Genomic DNA, 16,701 nt, shown 5'->3' on the forward strand with positions numbered 1-16,701 from the left:
GAAAGAGAAGGCTGGGCGGACTGCATTTTCTTGGATTGTCGGAAAGTCTTTGACACAGTACTGCATAAGAGGCTGGTACATAAGCTGGAGAGACAGGCAGGTGTAGCTGGTAAGGTGCTCCAGTGGATAAGGGAGTACCTGAGCAATAGGAAGCAGAGAGTTACGGTGAGGGATGAGACCTCAGATTGGCGTGAAGTCACCAGTGGAGTCCCACAGGGCTCTGTACTCGGTCCTATCTTGTTTCTAATATATGTAAATGATCTCCCGGAGGGTATCGATTCATGTCTCGCAAGGTTTGCGGACGCTGCCAAAAATTATGAGAAGGATTAAGACAGAAGAGGACTGCTTGTGGCTTCAAGAAGACCTAGACAAGCTGAAGGAATGGTCAAACAAATGGTTGTTAGATTTATCATCTTCTACAGATGAAGATAGACAGAGACTACAGGACGACCTGGACAAACTGGAGGAATGGTCTAGAAATGGCTGCTAAAGTTTAACTCAGGAAAGTGTAAAGTAATGAAATTAGGCGAAGAGAACGTAAGGCTGAGCACAAGGTACCATCTGGGAGATGAAATCCTGCAAGAGTCCAATAGAGAGAAAGATCTGGGGGTCGATATCACACGAACCTGTCTCAAGAGGCCCACATCAAAAGGGTATCATCAGCGGCATGTGCTAGACTGACCAATATAAGAACTGCCTTTAGAAACTTGTGTAAGGAATCGTTCAGGACCCTGTATACCACTTACATAAGACCAATCCTGGAGTATGCAGGTCCAGCCTGGAGTCCACACCTAGTTAAACACAAGACAAATATAGAAAAGATTCAGCGGTATGCCACCAGACTGGTCTCGGAACTGAGAGGAATGAGTTACGAGGAAAGGCTACGGGAGCTGAACCTCACAATCCTGGAAAACAGAAGAGTAAGGGGAGACATGATAACCACCTACAAAATTCTCAGGGGAATTGACAGGGTGGACAAAGACAAACTCATTAGCAAGGGTGGAAAACGAACAAGGGGACACAGATGGAAACTTAGTACCCAGATGAGCTGCAGAGATGTTAGAAAAAAATTTCACTGCCAGGGTAGTTAACAAATGGAATGCATTATGTAGTGTTATTGTGGAGGCAGACTCCATACACAGTTTCATATATAGATATGATAGAGCCCAATAGGCTCAGGAATCTTTACACCAGTTGATTGACAGCTGAGAGATGGGACCAAAGAGCCAGAGCTCAACCCCCGCAAGCACAACTAGGTGAGTACACACACACACACACCCACACACACACACACAAGGGGCGAAATGATAGGAACGTATAAAATACTTAGGGGATTGACAAAATGGAAAATGACGAATTGTGCACACGGAATAGTAACAGAATGAGTGGACATGGGTGGAAGCTAGAAACTCAGGTTAGTCACAGACATATTAGCAAGTTTATCTTTAGCGTGAGTGTAGTGGAAAGATGGAATGCACTTAAGGAGCAGGTTGGGGAAGCAAACTCTGTTCATAATTTTAAAACTAGGCATCATAGGGAAATGGAATCGGATTCATTGCTGTAAAAAACCGATGGTCCGAAAGGCGGGATCCAAGAGTCAATGCTTGATCCTGCAGGTACAAATAGGTGAGTACAAATATGTTAGCACACACACACAGAGTAAAGGAACAGGTAACGAAATTGAGGATAGGGGCAAACAGATTCACTACACACGATAAGGAAGTTTGCGAGGAACTGAATAAGAAATTCCAGGTCTTCACATTCAACCTGTCCTCTTAAAATAACGTCTTTTTTGGCCGTTTGTCCGTATGGCCGAAAGTGAACGTAATATGAAAATAAAAAAAAATTAAAATAAATTTGGGCACTGAACTACAGGCCAATGTCCCTAGCTTGCAAACCATGCAACCTGACGGAGAAGATTGTGCGAAAAAAAACACTAGTGGAACATCTGGAACGAAAGAACTTTGTAACACAGCATCAACATGGGTTCAGGAATGGCAAGTCCTGCCTAGGAGGATTAATTGACTTCTACGATCAGGCAACAAAAATCAGGCACGAAAGAGAGGGATGGGCTGACTGCATATTTTAGGATTGCCAGAAACCCTTTGACATAGTACCACACAAGATGCAGGAGTGATGCAGGAGTGCAGATGCAGGCAGAAGTGAAAGGGAAGGTACTCCATTGGCAAAGGAAGTACCTAAGCAACAGAAGACAGCGAGTCACTGTGAAGGGTGAGGACTCAGATTGGCGAGACGTCACCAGTGAGTCCCGCAGGGTTCAGTTCTTGGCCCAATACCGTTTCTGATATATGTAAATGATCTCCAAGAGGGTATAGAATCGTTCCTCTCATTGTTTGCTGATGATGCGAAAATCATGAGGAGGTTTAAAACAAAGGATGATAGTAGGAGGCTACAAGATGACCTAGACAGACTGAATGAATGGTCCAACAAATGGCTACAAAAGTTCAACCGAGGAAATGCAAGGTAATGAAACTAGGTGGTGGAAACAGGAGGCCAAACATAGGGTATCGAATGGGAGATGAAGTACTTCCATACCCGGATAGAGAGAAAGATCTAGGGATTGAGATCACACCAAACCTGTCTCCTGAAGCCCACATCAAAAGAATTACATCTGCGGCATACGCGAGGCTGGCTAGCATCAGAACAGCCTTCTTGAACCTGTGTAAGGAATTACTCAGAACCATGTACAGCGCATATGTTAGACACAATCCTGAAGGATGCGGCCCCAGCATGGAGCCCGTACCTTGTCAAACACAAGGCTTGAAAAAGTTCAGAGGTATGCAACTAGGCTTGTCCCAGAAACTAAGAGGCATGAGTTACGAGGAAAGGCTGCATGAGATGCACCTCACGACACAGGAAGACAGAAGAGTAAGGGGAGACATGATCACTACCTACAAAATTCTCAAAGGAATTGACAAGGTAGATAAGGATAAACATTTTAACATGGGTGGTACGCGAACGAGGGGACACAGGTGGAGACTGAGTACCCAAATGAGCCGCAGGGACGTTAGAAAAAACTTTTTCAGTGTCAGAGTAGTTAACAGATGGAATGCATTTGGAATTGAGGTGGTGGAGGCTGACTCCAAACACAGTTCAAATGTAGATATGATAGAGCCCAGGAGGCTCAGGAATCTGTACGTCAGTTGAAACACAGTTGAAAGGCGGCACCAAAGAGCCAGAGCTCAACCACCACAAGCACAACTAGGTGAGTACTCATGAATTATTAGGAAAGGCTGAGAGAACTGCACCTCGCATCGCTGTAAGACTGAAGAGCTCGGGGAGACATGATCACCACGTACAAAATTTTCAGGGAATTGACCGGGCAGAGAAGAATTGATTATTTAACACGGGTGGTATACGCACAAGGGAACACAGGTGGAAGTTGAGTACCCAAATGAGCCAAAGGGATATTAGAAAGATCTTTTTCAGTGTCAGCGAAATTAGGAAATTAGTAATTAGTCCTAGGAAGTGTATGGTGGAGGCTCACTCCATACACAGATTAAATGTAGATATGATAGAGCGCAGTAGGCTCAGGAATCTGCACACGAGTTGATTGACAGTTGAGAGGCGGGACCAAAGAGCCAGAGCTCAACCCCCACAAGTACTACTGGGTAAGTACAACTAGGTGAGTACAAACACACACCTCTCACATGTGTACCTGTTTTACCAGGTGTTCTCTGTACTCACCTAGTTGTACTCACCTAGTTGTGCTTGTGGGGGTTGAGCTCTGGCTCTTTGTTCCTGCCTCTCAACTGTCAATCAACTTGTGTACAGATTCCTAAGCCTACTGGGCTTTCTCATGTCTACCCTGGAAACAGCGTATGGAATCAACCTCCATACGCAACCTCCAACTACTATTTTTTTCCCCCCTCACACATACACACACACACACACACACACACACACAGCAGCTCCGCAACAGCTGTCTAACTCCCAGGTACCTATTTACAACAATGTAACAGGGGCATCAGTGGTGAAAGAAACTTAGCCCATTTGTTTCTGCCTGGTCCCGGAATCGAACCCGGGCCACAGAATTACGAGTCCTGTGCGCTGTCCACTCATCTACCAGACCCCTACCAGACATGTGTGTGTGCGTGTGTGTGTATTTACTCTTTGTTTTTACTCTCAGTTACTTGTTCGGTCAGGGAGTGCTTGGGGACGCTGTCTGCCTGAATGCAAGTAACAGTCTGGTGTAACAAACCAAATCTCTTTTTTGGAGGTTTAAGTCCCAAATTCTCCAACCCCCTCTTGGCAGAACAAATATTGGGGGTCTGTCCGGGAGATTGGATTGACACTCCCACAGTTCAAATCCAAGAGGTTGGATTGACACACCCATTGCAGCAGTAGGTTGCCTGTGTGACCACAGGTATACTCTCTCTCTCTCCTCTCTCTCTCTCTCTCTCTCTCTCTCTCTCTCTCTCTCTCTCTCTCTCTCTCTCTCTCTCTCTCTCTCTCTCTCTCTCTCTCCTTCTCTCTCTCTCTCTCTCTCTCTCTCTCTCTCTCTCTCTCTCTCTCTCTCTCTCTCTCTCTCTCTCTCTCTCTCCTCTCTCTCTCTCTCTCTCTCTCTCTCTCTCTCTCTCTCTCTCCTCTCTCTCTCTCTCTCTCTCTCTCCTCTCTCTCTCTCTCTCTCTCTCTCGCTCTCTCTCTCTCTCTCTCTCTCTCTCTCTCTCTCTCTCCTCTCTCTCTCTCTCTCTCTCTCCTCTCTCTCTCTCTCTCTCTCTCTCTCTCTCTCTCTCTCTCTCTCTCTCTCTCTCTCTCTCTCTCTCTCTCTCTCTCTCTCTCTCTCTCTCTCTCTCTCTCTCTCTCTCTCTCTCCTCTCTCTCTCCTCTCTCTCTCTCTCTCTCTCTCTCTCTCTCTCTCTCTCTCTCTCTCTCTCTCTCTCTCTCTCTCTCTCTCTCTCTCTCTCTCTCTCTCTCTCTCTCTCTCTCTCTCTCTCTCTCTCTCTCTCCTCTCTCTCTCTCTCTCTCCTCTCTCTCTCCTCTCTCTCTCTCCTCTCTCTCTTCTCTCTCTCTCTCTCTCTCTCTCTCTCTCTTCTCTCTCTCTCTCTCTCTCTCTCTCTCTCTCTCCTCTCTCTCTCTCTCTCTCCTCTCTCTCTCTCTCTCTCTCTCTCTCTCTCTCTCTCTCTCTCTCTCTCTCTCTCTCTCTCTCTCTCTCTCTCTCTCTCTCTCTCTCTCTCTCTCTCTCTCTCTCTCTCTCTCTCTCTCTCTCTCTCTCTCTCTCTCTCTCTCTCTCTCTCCTCTCTCTCTCTCTCTCTCTCTCTCTCTCTCTCTCTCTCTCTCTCTCTCTCTCTCTCTCTCTCTCTCTCTCTCTCTCTCTCTCTCTCTCTCTCTCTCTCTCTCTCTCTCTGTCTCTCTCTCTCTCTCTCTCTGTCTCTCTCTCTCTCTCTCTCTCTCTTCTCTCTCTCTCTCTCTCTCTCTCTCTCTCTCTCTCTCTCTCCTCTCTCTCTCTCTCTCTCTCTCTTCTCTCTCTCCTCTCTCTCTCTCTCTCTCTCTCTCTCTCTCTCTCTCTCTCTCAGGAAGACCTACAGGTCAAGATGGAGAATGTGCAGACATTTGTTGAATCAGGCCAGCCTGAGGATTTGCATGGTTGCGCCAAAGAGCAGTTAAAGCAGATAGCGGAGAAATGTGGCGTCAAGGAGAAGTCATCTAAATTGGCCGGAATGGAGGAGATTCTTAGACATGAATGAAGTGGCAGAGCAAGGAGCCCAGAAAGGAGCTGGAAATGGAAAGGAGGATGATGAACCAGATGAAGTGAGATCCCAAGGATCGAGTAGGAGTAACCACAGAAGTAGGAGTAGCCGCATTAGCAGGAACAGGAGCTTGGAAAGATTTCAGCTAGAGCTCCAGTTGCAACGAGAACGTGAGCATGATGAGAGGCAGTTCCAACTGGAGAAGTTGAAGTTAGAACTACAGATGAAGAATGAAGTCGAAAAAGAAAAAGAGGAAACTAAACGAGAAGCAGAGAAGAAAGTGAAATCTGAAGAAGAGAATTGGAGTTAGAACAGGAGAAAGAAAAAGAGAAAACCAGGGTAAGAGAACTGAAGTTGGAACAAGATAAAGAAAAAGAGAAAACCAGAGTACGGGAAAGGAAACTAGAACAGGGAAAGAGAATGAAAAGGAGAAATAAAAACATATGAAATAGAAGCAAATAGAGCTTTGGCAGAGAAGAGGATTGAACGTGGATTGTAAGAGATCACCACACATGTATCGCACCTACCGGATAATAAAGTTAGAGAAAAAGACATTCCCCTATTTGTGCCTGATGAGTCAAGAGCTTCTTCGAGCATTTTGAGAAGATAGCCAACATCAGACAGTGGCCGCAGGAAGAGTGGGGTCAATTGGTACAGTCACGACTGGCAGGTGCTGCCTGAGAGGTGTATACCCAGTTGTCTTTGGAGGAATACCAAGTTACTGGACTGTGAAGAGCAGCGTATTGCATTCTATCTTGTTAACTCCTGAAGCTTACAGAAAGTTCTTCAGAGAAATGATGAAGGCTTCTGCAAGCACAATTGCCAAGACAGTGAGAGATCTAGAAAGGCGGTTCCAGAAATGGATAGAAGCTGTCGGTGTAGAATCCTATGGTGATTTGAAACAACTGGTGATTATGGAGAAATTTCTGGAAATGATGCACCCTGAGATGAAATTTATGTCTAGGAGGCAGGAGTGTAGAATGCGAGAGACGTAGCGATACAGCAGATATGATTACGGAGGCTTATCAGAACCTAAGGGAAAGCAGAGTGAAGAGCGATGTGAGACGTCATTATGGCAGACCCAGGGATGCCTGGGGTGAGAAAATTTTTAATAGATGGGCGAATATACATAAGTATCCAAAGCTCAAAAAGAGAAGTCGTACACCTCATCAGAAAGTGAGGATGAAGGAGTTAAGCAAGAATAATTATGTTTCCAGATATCAAGAGCTAGACCCAGCAGAGTGCAGGTGGTTCGCCTGTGCAGAGAACCTCGAACCCTTTGACAGAGTCAAAGCCACTCAAGGGGATATACGAAACTTCTCCCAAATAAGATGCTATAAAAGTAACGGTCAAGGTCACATCAAGAAAGATTGTCGGCAGGGCAAGAGAGTTGTGACCTTGACCATGTTTGACCCCCCAAATACATGTGTTAATTGGATACAGGACAAACCACAAAAAGTGAACTCGATGAACAAGAGGTATAGCCCATTCATTAGTAAAGACTGGGTTAGCAAAGAAAGCCAACTTGAAGTAGAAGTAAGTATCCTAAGGGATACAGGAGCGAATCAGAGCCTGATTATGAGAAGCCTGATCGCAGCCGGATGATCGACGTTTAGCTGGCAGTCGGAAAATAAAGGTGTATGGGTTATTGTCTGAGGGTGACATGCCCATTTCTGCTGTCAAGCTAAAGTCGGATTATTTGTCGGGAGGCGATGTTTGGGGTATGCTCTGACATACCTGTTCCAGGGATACAAGTGATCCTTGGTAATGACTTGTGCGAGTCGATGGTGTTGCCGAAGTTCATAGTGGAAGCTGTGCCAGAAGAGTTCCAGAAGGGCCACGTCACCTGATAGAGTGGACCTGACTAGTGTCCTAGAGGATGAGTCAGAGGACAACAAGTCATCGAGTACGCTGCCTGCGTAGTGATGAGGTGACCGACGATTTTGATACTAGAGAGGATGTGACAGTGCCGACTCCACTGAGTGAGAATATCGACGTGGAGATAGCGTGGCTGTCTGGTGAAGGTCAACTCATGAATAGGAGGGCGGGGAGAGATAAAAAATAAAGATGGCCCTGCCGGACAGAACTAATGTGGACAGAGTGGAGCTGAGTAGAGCCCAACCTGCTGAGATCAAAAGTCCGAAAGTGGAGATAGCTGTGCTGAACAGAAGTGAAAGAGAATGTGGACAGACTGAGGACGAGAGTAGAGAGACAACTTGTCAATGGGAACAGAAATGTAGGGAAAATGAAATTGAGTTGCACTAACCTAGTTATACTTACCTAATTGTGCTTGCTGGGGTTGAGCTCTGGCTCTTTGGTCCCGCCTCTTCACCGTCAATCAACTGATGTGCAGATTCTTGAGCCTAATGGCCTCTATCGTATCTACATTCAAAATTGTGTATGGAGTCAGCCTCCACCACATCACTTCCAAATACATTCCACTTGTTAACTACTCTGACACTGAAACAGTTCTTTCTAACATCCTTGTGGCTCATTTGGGTACTCAGTCTCCACCTGTGTCCCCTTGTTCGTGTACCACTTGTGTTAAAAAGTTTATCCTAATCTAACCTGTCAATTCCTCTGAGTATTTTGTAGGTAGTGATCATGTATCCTCTTACTCCTGTCTTCCAGTGTCGTGAGTGCATTTCCCACAGCCTTTCTTCGTAACTCATGCCTCTTAGTTATGGGACTAGCCTAGTGGCATACCTCTGAACTTTTTCCCGCTTCATCTTGTGCTTGACAAGGTACGAGCGCCATGCTGGGGCCGCATTCAAAAACAAAGACGTCAACCCTCCCTACAGAACTGGGTCAATCTCCGGTGGGCTACAGCAGCGGCCAAAAAAACATACTATCAGCAAAGCGAGCATCATGGGCAACATTCTGTGATAGCCTCACACCCACAACGCCACACTCAAAAGTCTGGGCTACATTTAACAGCATTAAAGGTCGCCAACATTCCCTTCGTTCCCCCTGATGATCAACGGTTCACTCTGTCAAACACCTCAGGAGCGTGCAAATGTTCTCTCTGAATGCCTTAAAGTTACCCTCTCAACACCCTTCCTTCATGCCCAAGAACTCTCCCTCAGACAAGAAATTGACCGTGCCATACCGCTGCCCATGCTCGGCGTCGACAACATGTACACCTTAAGCGAGCTACGATTGGCCTTAAACCGCCTACCTCTTGGCAAGGCACCTGGAGAGGATGGAATTCCATATGAACTCATCAAATATCTTCCACCGACTGCACACAGCACTCTTCTAAACTATTACAATCTATGCTGGACTCACGGAAATATTCCTTCACAATGGCAGACCAGTATTATTCTTCCGTTCCTTAAACCAGGAAAAGACCCATCCCAACCTGCGTCATACAGACCTATCTCCCTACTATCATGCCTCAGTAAAGTCATGGAAAGGCTAGTACATACTCGCCTCCAATGGTACCTAGAGTATAACAATATTATACCGTCACTCCAAGCTGGATTTCGACCGCAATGCTCCACGCTAGATCGAATACTCTGCCTTGAACATGAAATCCGCACCTCTCTCAGAAGCAGTAAATATTGTCTTGTTGTCTACCTAGACCTCAAAGGAGCTTTTGATAGCATTCCTCATACTTGCCTCTTCGCAAAGCTTGCACGTTTAGGCGTACAGGGAAGATTACTTTTATGGTTACAGTCCTATCTCACAAACAGGACCTCCAAAGTCTTTATACAAGGCGAGTTTTCCGATGACATCCCAATACAAACAGGTGTTCCACAAGGCTCCATACTAAGCCGAACCCTATTTGCCGCATTCTTAGCAGATTTGCCTAACACCCATCCTGTTCACCTCTCGGCGTACGCCGACGACTTAACATTGTATTATTCAGACAATGCCCAACCAAATACAGTCTCTACAATGCAAACAGCACTGGACCACCTCATAGATGGACACAACAATGGGGCCTTCAAGTCAGTACTACCAAAACCTGCTATCAGATTTTCACTAAAAAAAGACTACTTCATCTACCCACCCTCACAATACACAACACTCCCATCCAACACGTACGAGAACATAAATATCTTGGCATGCGCTTATACTCCCTACTTACCTGGAAAGCACACATTCAACACCTTAAACAGACGACACAACCCCGACTCGCCATACTAAAGCCCTCACTGGCACCACCTGGGGAGCACACCATAAAATCTTGCTCCGTTTCTATACAACCTACATTCGCAGCCAACTAGACTGTGTGCCAAGCATATGCGTCGGCGGCGCCACTAACCTATAGAGCCTCGAGGTCATACAAAATAATGCCATGCGACTTATATGTGGCGCAATGCGTTCAACTCCAATCCTCGGACTTTACGGGGAAACAGGCCTCACAGCCTAGCCACCAGACGAGACATTATGTGTGCCAACTATCTGTCACTCTGTACCACTGCTCACAGACACACCATACAGATCAAAAATTAACCCAACAGTTAACCCATATAACCCCCGCGCCCCAACCATTCACTCGCAACCTTTCCTCACACGGGCTACAAATAACCTCAATATAGACCTCTCCCTACTTCAAAACTGTGAAACCCAACTTCCTGTTCCCCCCATTCCACCTTGGCTTTATACAACTCCTAATACAGCAATACAACTCGAAGACAACATTCCAAAATCTGCACCAAACTCAGCCATAGCCTCAGTCTTTGTCTCAACAATGAAAAATTGCTACCCAAATACCACAGAGATTTACACAGATGGGTTTCGCATCTTCATGAACAACGTACCCTCGGTCACTTGCGCTGTATGGATACCGGAATACCATCTCAAGCAGGGATGGCGGTTACCAAACCAACTATCTATTTTCACAGCGGAATTATATGCCTTGTATCAAGCTCTCCAAATCATCACAACATTACCAGTTGGGATATATACAATCTGTAGTGACTCCAAGAGCGCGATTCAAGCAATTTCGTACTCTTCGAAAACATGCAAGGAGATTGTCTACCCATGCCTTCAACTTCTTCACAAACATCAATTGAACGGTTATGACACCTCTATCCAATGGGTCCCAGCACATTGTGGTATTCTCCATAATGAACTTGTAGACCAACTAGCCAAAGCGATGCACAACACGCCTCACCTTACCCGTCATCCAATTCCCCATGTTGCACGTAAAGGAGCCTTCAAAGATACCATCTCCCAGGATTTTGCAACAAACTGGAAAACGTTATGCTCACCTTTGCACTATGGGTCCATTAAAAAGAAATGGGAAACTTGGAAACATGTCCGATATAAAAGCAGAGAATTGATGTAACGATGACCAGATTAAGGCTGGGACACACCAAACTAGCAGCACACAGCTCTAAGTACAGAACAGACATCAACGAACTCTGTACTCACTGTCAGGTGCCTGAAACAGTCGAACACTATCTCCTGCACTGCTTCCGACATTATAGTGCCAGAGTAAATTTCAAACAAGTCTTTATCGCACTTAAAATAACCTTCACCATCGAGCATATATTAGGAGGCGGTGACCACTCGTTACAAGAAAAATACCAAATAGTCAAAGCACTGGCTAAATATCTCCAATCGACCAACAAATTGGGTCACATCTGACCCGCGCCACATTTATACCTGGCGCCACCAACAGCTAAACACAGAAAACAACTGCCTCGTCGCAGCACCAAGGATCAGCTGACGCCATAAACACAACACACCGCCCTACGGTGCGGCAAGTCTCCCTCAAACACACCTCTGTTTTAATCACCGTTCCTCTATCTACAGTACAACGCAACAAGCACCTTGGTAGCTCCGATCATCTTCAACATAAACGCGTCCAACAACCAGTACTGGTGCAGTCATCGGGAGGACAAACCCTTCATGCAAACTGCACCTACTATCAACAAGAAGAAGAAGATACTCCATGATTGGTCTTACATATGCTGTGTACAAGGTTCTGAATGATTCCTTACACAGGTTCCTGAAGGCTGTTCTGATGTTAGCCAGCTTTCGTATGTCACAGATGTAATTCTTTTTATGTGGTCTTCAGGAGACAGTTTTGGTGTGATATCAACTCCTAGAGCTTTCTCTCTGTCTGTTTCATGAAGTACTCATTTCCCATTCGGTATCCAGTGTCCACCGCCTAGTTTCATGACCTTGCATTTACTCAGGTTGAACTTTAATAGCCATATGTTGGACCATTCATTCAGTCTGTCTAGGTCATCTTGTAACCTCCTACTATCATCCTCTGTTTGGATCCTCCTCATAATTTTTGCATCATCAGCAAACAATGAGAGGAACGATTCTATACCCTCTGGGAGATCATTTACATTCATCAGAAACAGAATAGGTCCAAGGACTGAACCCTTGGGACTCCACTGGTGATCTCGCCAATCTGGGACCTCACCCCTCACAGTGACTCGCTGTCTTTTATTGCTTAGGTACTCGCTTATCTAATGGAGTACCTTCCGTTTCACTCCTGCCTGCATCTCCAGCTTTCTCACTAGCCTTTTGTGTACTCACCTATATGTGCTTGCAGGATCGAGCATTGACTCTTGGATCCCGCCACTGTGATACTGTGTCAAAGGGCTTCTGGCAATCCTAAAATATGCAGTCAGCCCATCCCTCTCTTTCTTGCCTGGTAGTAGAAGTCAATTAATTCTGCTAGGCAGGACTTGCCATCCCTGAACCCATGTTGTTGCTGTGTTACAAAGTTCTTTCCTTCCAGATGTTCCACTCGAGATAATTTTTCGCACAATTTTCTCCATCAGGTTGCATGGTTTGCAAGTTAGGGACATTGGCCTGTAGTTTAGTGCCTCTTGTCAATCCCCCCCTACTTGTATATCGGGACTACATTAGCCGTTTTCCAAATTTTTGGCAGTTCCCCCTGTTACCAGTGATTTCTTATACACTATGGAGAGTGGCAGACACAATGCTTCTGCTCCTTCCTTTAATATCCAAGGGAAGATTCCATCCGGGCCAATAGCCTAGTCACATCCAACTCTAGCAAAAGCTTCCTTACATCCTCACAGGTAATCTCAAACTCTTCTAATTTTTCCTGGTTAACTATTCTCTCTCTTATCTCTGGAACTTCCCCTTTCTCTAATGTGGCAACCCGTCCTTTTAAAAATAACGTTGCTTTTCGCTTGTATGTGCGCTATGGCCAAAAGTGAATGTAATTTGAAATGAAATCGACTCACGAAAGTGACGTATTGTCCCGTTTTCTGTTTGAGTCGTCCGGCTTACTTGGAAAGGTTAGGAGAGGAAACTTTCAATTAAAATTTTTCATAAAAATTTGAAAATTTATGAGAATTTCCTACCCACCTAACCTACCAGAGGACTTACTGTTGTTGAAAAAAAATCCCAAATTTATTTTATTTTTTTATTTTCAAATTACGTTCACTCTCGGCCATACGGGCAATCGGCCAAAAACGACGTTATTTTTAAGAGGACAGATTGAATGTGAAGACCTGGAATTTCTTATTCAGTTCCTCGCATACTTCCTTATCGTTTGTAGTGAATCTGTTTGCCCCTATCCTCAATTTCATTACCTGTTCCTTTACTCTGTGTGTGTGTGTGCTAACATATTTGTACACACCTATTTGTACTCACCTATTTGTGCCTGCAGGATCGAGCATTGACTCTTGGATCCCGCCTTTCGAGCCATCGGTTGTTTACAGCAAAAAATTCGATCCCATTTCCCTATAATGCCTAGTTTTAAAATTATGAATAGAGTCTGCTTCCCCAACCTGCTCCTTAAGTGCATTCCATCTTTCCACTACACTCACGCTAAAGATAAACTTGCTAATATCTCTGTGACTTACCTGAGTTTCTAGCTTCCACCTGCTAGAATTGCAGGTGGAATTCAACACCTCCATGACATTAGGAAAAGTCATGGTCAGAGTCTGGGGTCACCCGCTGGGGTCCCGACGGTCCTCAGGTCGATCCAGTAATGCCGTTGTTCCTCTTACCTTATGTGACCCTGCGCTCTTGCCAGGAGAGACGGCTGAATACCTTTCACATGCGGAACCTGAGACGCATCCTTGATATCATGTGGAAAGACCACGTCACCACACAACACAGTACTCGACAGAACAGGAGTCCCTTCAATGTTCACTCTCCTGAAACAGAGACCCATGCGATGGGTGGGACATGTCACACGCATGGTCGATGGCCGCATACCGAAGGACCTCTTGTATGGAGAACTGGAATCAGGAAGGAGACCCACCGCAAGACCTCAGCTGCGTTTCAAAGATGCCTGCAAACGCGACCTCAACCATATGAACATCGACATCAATACTTGGAAGGCAGCAGCTGCAGACAGATCTGCCTCGAGATGCAAAGTACAGAAGGGACTCCAGCAGTTCGAGGATGAACTGAAGAGGCAGGCGGAGGGTAATAGACTTCAGAGGGAGGTCTCGACCACTGTCAGATGCACCCGCTTCGGAGTTTATCTGCGCTCGCTGCAGTCGGGACTGTCATTCTCGGGTTGGCCGCCACAGCCACAGAAGGTGCTGCATCCAACTAGACTGCAACAACTAGACACCCAGGGTACAACTCCATAACCCCACGGGATTGACGGATGCCTACTACTAGCTTCCACCCATGTGTGTGTGTGTGTGTACTCACCTAGTTGTACTCACCTAGTTGTGTTTGCGGGGGTTGAGCTCTAGTTCTTTTGTCCTGCCTCTCAACCGTCAATCAACAGGTGTACAGATTCCTGAGCCTATTGGCCTCTATCATATCTACACCTGAAACTGTGTATGGAGTCAGCCTCCACCACATCACCTCCTAATGCATTCCATTTGTCAACCACTCTGACACTAAAAAAGTTCTTTCTAATGTCTCTGTGGCTCATTTGGGCGCTCAGTTTCCACCTGTGTCCCTAGTGCGTGTGCCCCTTGTGTTAAATAGCCTGTCTTTATCTACCCTATCAATTCCCTTGAGAATCTTGAATGTGGTGATCATGTCCCCCCTAACTCTTCTGTCTTCCAGCGAAATGAGGTTTAATTCAGTAGTCTCTCCTTGTAGCTCATACCTCTCAGCTCGGGTACTAGTCTGGTGGCAAACCATTGAACCTTTTCCAGTTTAGTCTTATCCTTGACTAGATATGGACTCCATGCTGGGGCTGCATACTCCAGGATTGGCCTGACATATGTGGTATACAAAGTTCTGAATGATTCTTTACACAAGTTTCTGAATGCCGTTCGTATGTTGGCCAGCCTGGCATATGCCGCTGACGTTATCCTCTTGATATGGGCTGCAGGAGACAGGTCTGGCGTGATATCAACTCCCAAGTCTTTTTCTTTCTCTGACTCCTGAAGAATTTCCTCTCCTAGATTATACCTTGTATTTGGCCTCCTGCTCCCTACACCTATGTTCATTACATTACATTTGCTTGGGTTAAACTCTAACAACCACTTGTTCGACCATTCCTTCAGTTTGTCTAGGTCTTCTTGAAGCCTCAAACAGTCCTCTTCTGTCTTAATCCTTCACATAATTTTGGCATCGTCCACAAATATTGAGAGAAATGAATCTATACCCTCCGGGAGATCATTTACATATATCAGAAACAAGATAGGACCGAGTACAGAGCCCTGTGGGACTCCACTGGTGACTTCATGCCAATCGGAGGTCTCACCCCTCACCGTAACTCTCTGCTTCCTATTGCTTAGGTACTCCCTTATCCACTGGAACACCTTACCAGCTACACCTGCCTGTCTCTCCAGTTTATGTACCAGCCTCTTATGCGGTACTGTGTCAAAGGCTTTCCGACAATCCAAGAAAATGCAGTCAGCCCAGCCCTCTCTTTCTTGCTTAATCTGTGTCACCTGGTCGTAGAATTCTATTAAGCCCGTCAGGCAAGATTTACCCTCCCTGAACCCATGTTGGCGATATGTCACGAAGTCCCTTCTCTCCAGATGTGCAACCAGGTTTTTTCTCACGATCTTCTCCATCATCTTGCATGGTATACAAGTGAAGGATACTGGCCTGTAGTTCAGTGCTTCTTGCCTGTCGCGCTTTTTGTATACTGGGACCATATTTGCTGTCTTCCATATTTCTGGTAGGTCTCCCGTCTCCAGTGACCTACTATACACTATGGAGAGTGGCAAGCAAAGTGCCTCTGCATACTCTTTCAGTACCCATGGCGAGATCCTGTCTAGACCAACAGCCTTTCTAACATCCAGATCCAGCAGGTGTCCCTTGACCACCTCTCTCGTAATTTCGAACTCTTCCAAGGCCGCCTGGTTTACTTCCCTTTCTCCTATCACAGTGACCTCACCTTGTTCTGTTGTGAAGACCTCTTGGAACCTCTTGTTGTGTTCATCACACACCTCTTTGTCGTTCTCTGTATACCTGTCCTCGCCTGTTCTAAGTTTCGCTACCTGTTCTTTCACTGTGGGTTTCCTTCTGATGTGACTATGGAGTAGCTTTGGTTCGGTCTTGGCTTTGTTTGCTATATCATTTTCAAAACTTTTCTCTGCTTCTCTTCTCACTCTGATATACTCATTCCTGGTTCTTTGGTATCTCTCTCTCTGCTTTCTGGTGTTCTGTTATTCTGGAAGTTCCTCCACTCCCTTTTGTTCAGTTTCTTTGCTTTCATACATGCCCTATTATACCATGGATTCTTCTTTTGCTGCTCGGATTTTTCCTTTTGGCCGGGATGTATCTGCTTACTGCCTCCTGACACTTTTGGTGACATAGTCCATCATATCTTGTACAGACTTAGCTCTGAGGTTTGTGTCCCAAGGTATTTCTCTTAGGAAGCTTCTCATGTCCTCATAATTTCCCGTTCGGTATGCCAGCTGTTTGTTTCCTAGTTATTTTTCGGGGGGAATAATTCCTAGCTCTACCAGGTACTTAGAGTTTAATATGTGATCACTCATTCCCAAGGGTGCTTCCATCTTGTCTTCCCTTATATCCCACTCATTTAGGGTAAATATCAAATCAAGCATTGCTGGTTCATCCTCTCCTCTCATTCTTGTTGGATGCTTGATGTGCTGGCT

Source organism: Procambarus clarkii, chromosome 25, assembly GCF_040958095.1.
Source record: "Procambarus clarkii isolate CNS0578487 chromosome 25, FALCON_Pclarkii_2.0, whole genome shotgun sequence".
Taxonomy (NCBI): Eukaryota; Metazoa; Arthropoda; class Malacostraca; order Decapoda; family Cambaridae; genus Procambarus; species Procambarus clarkii.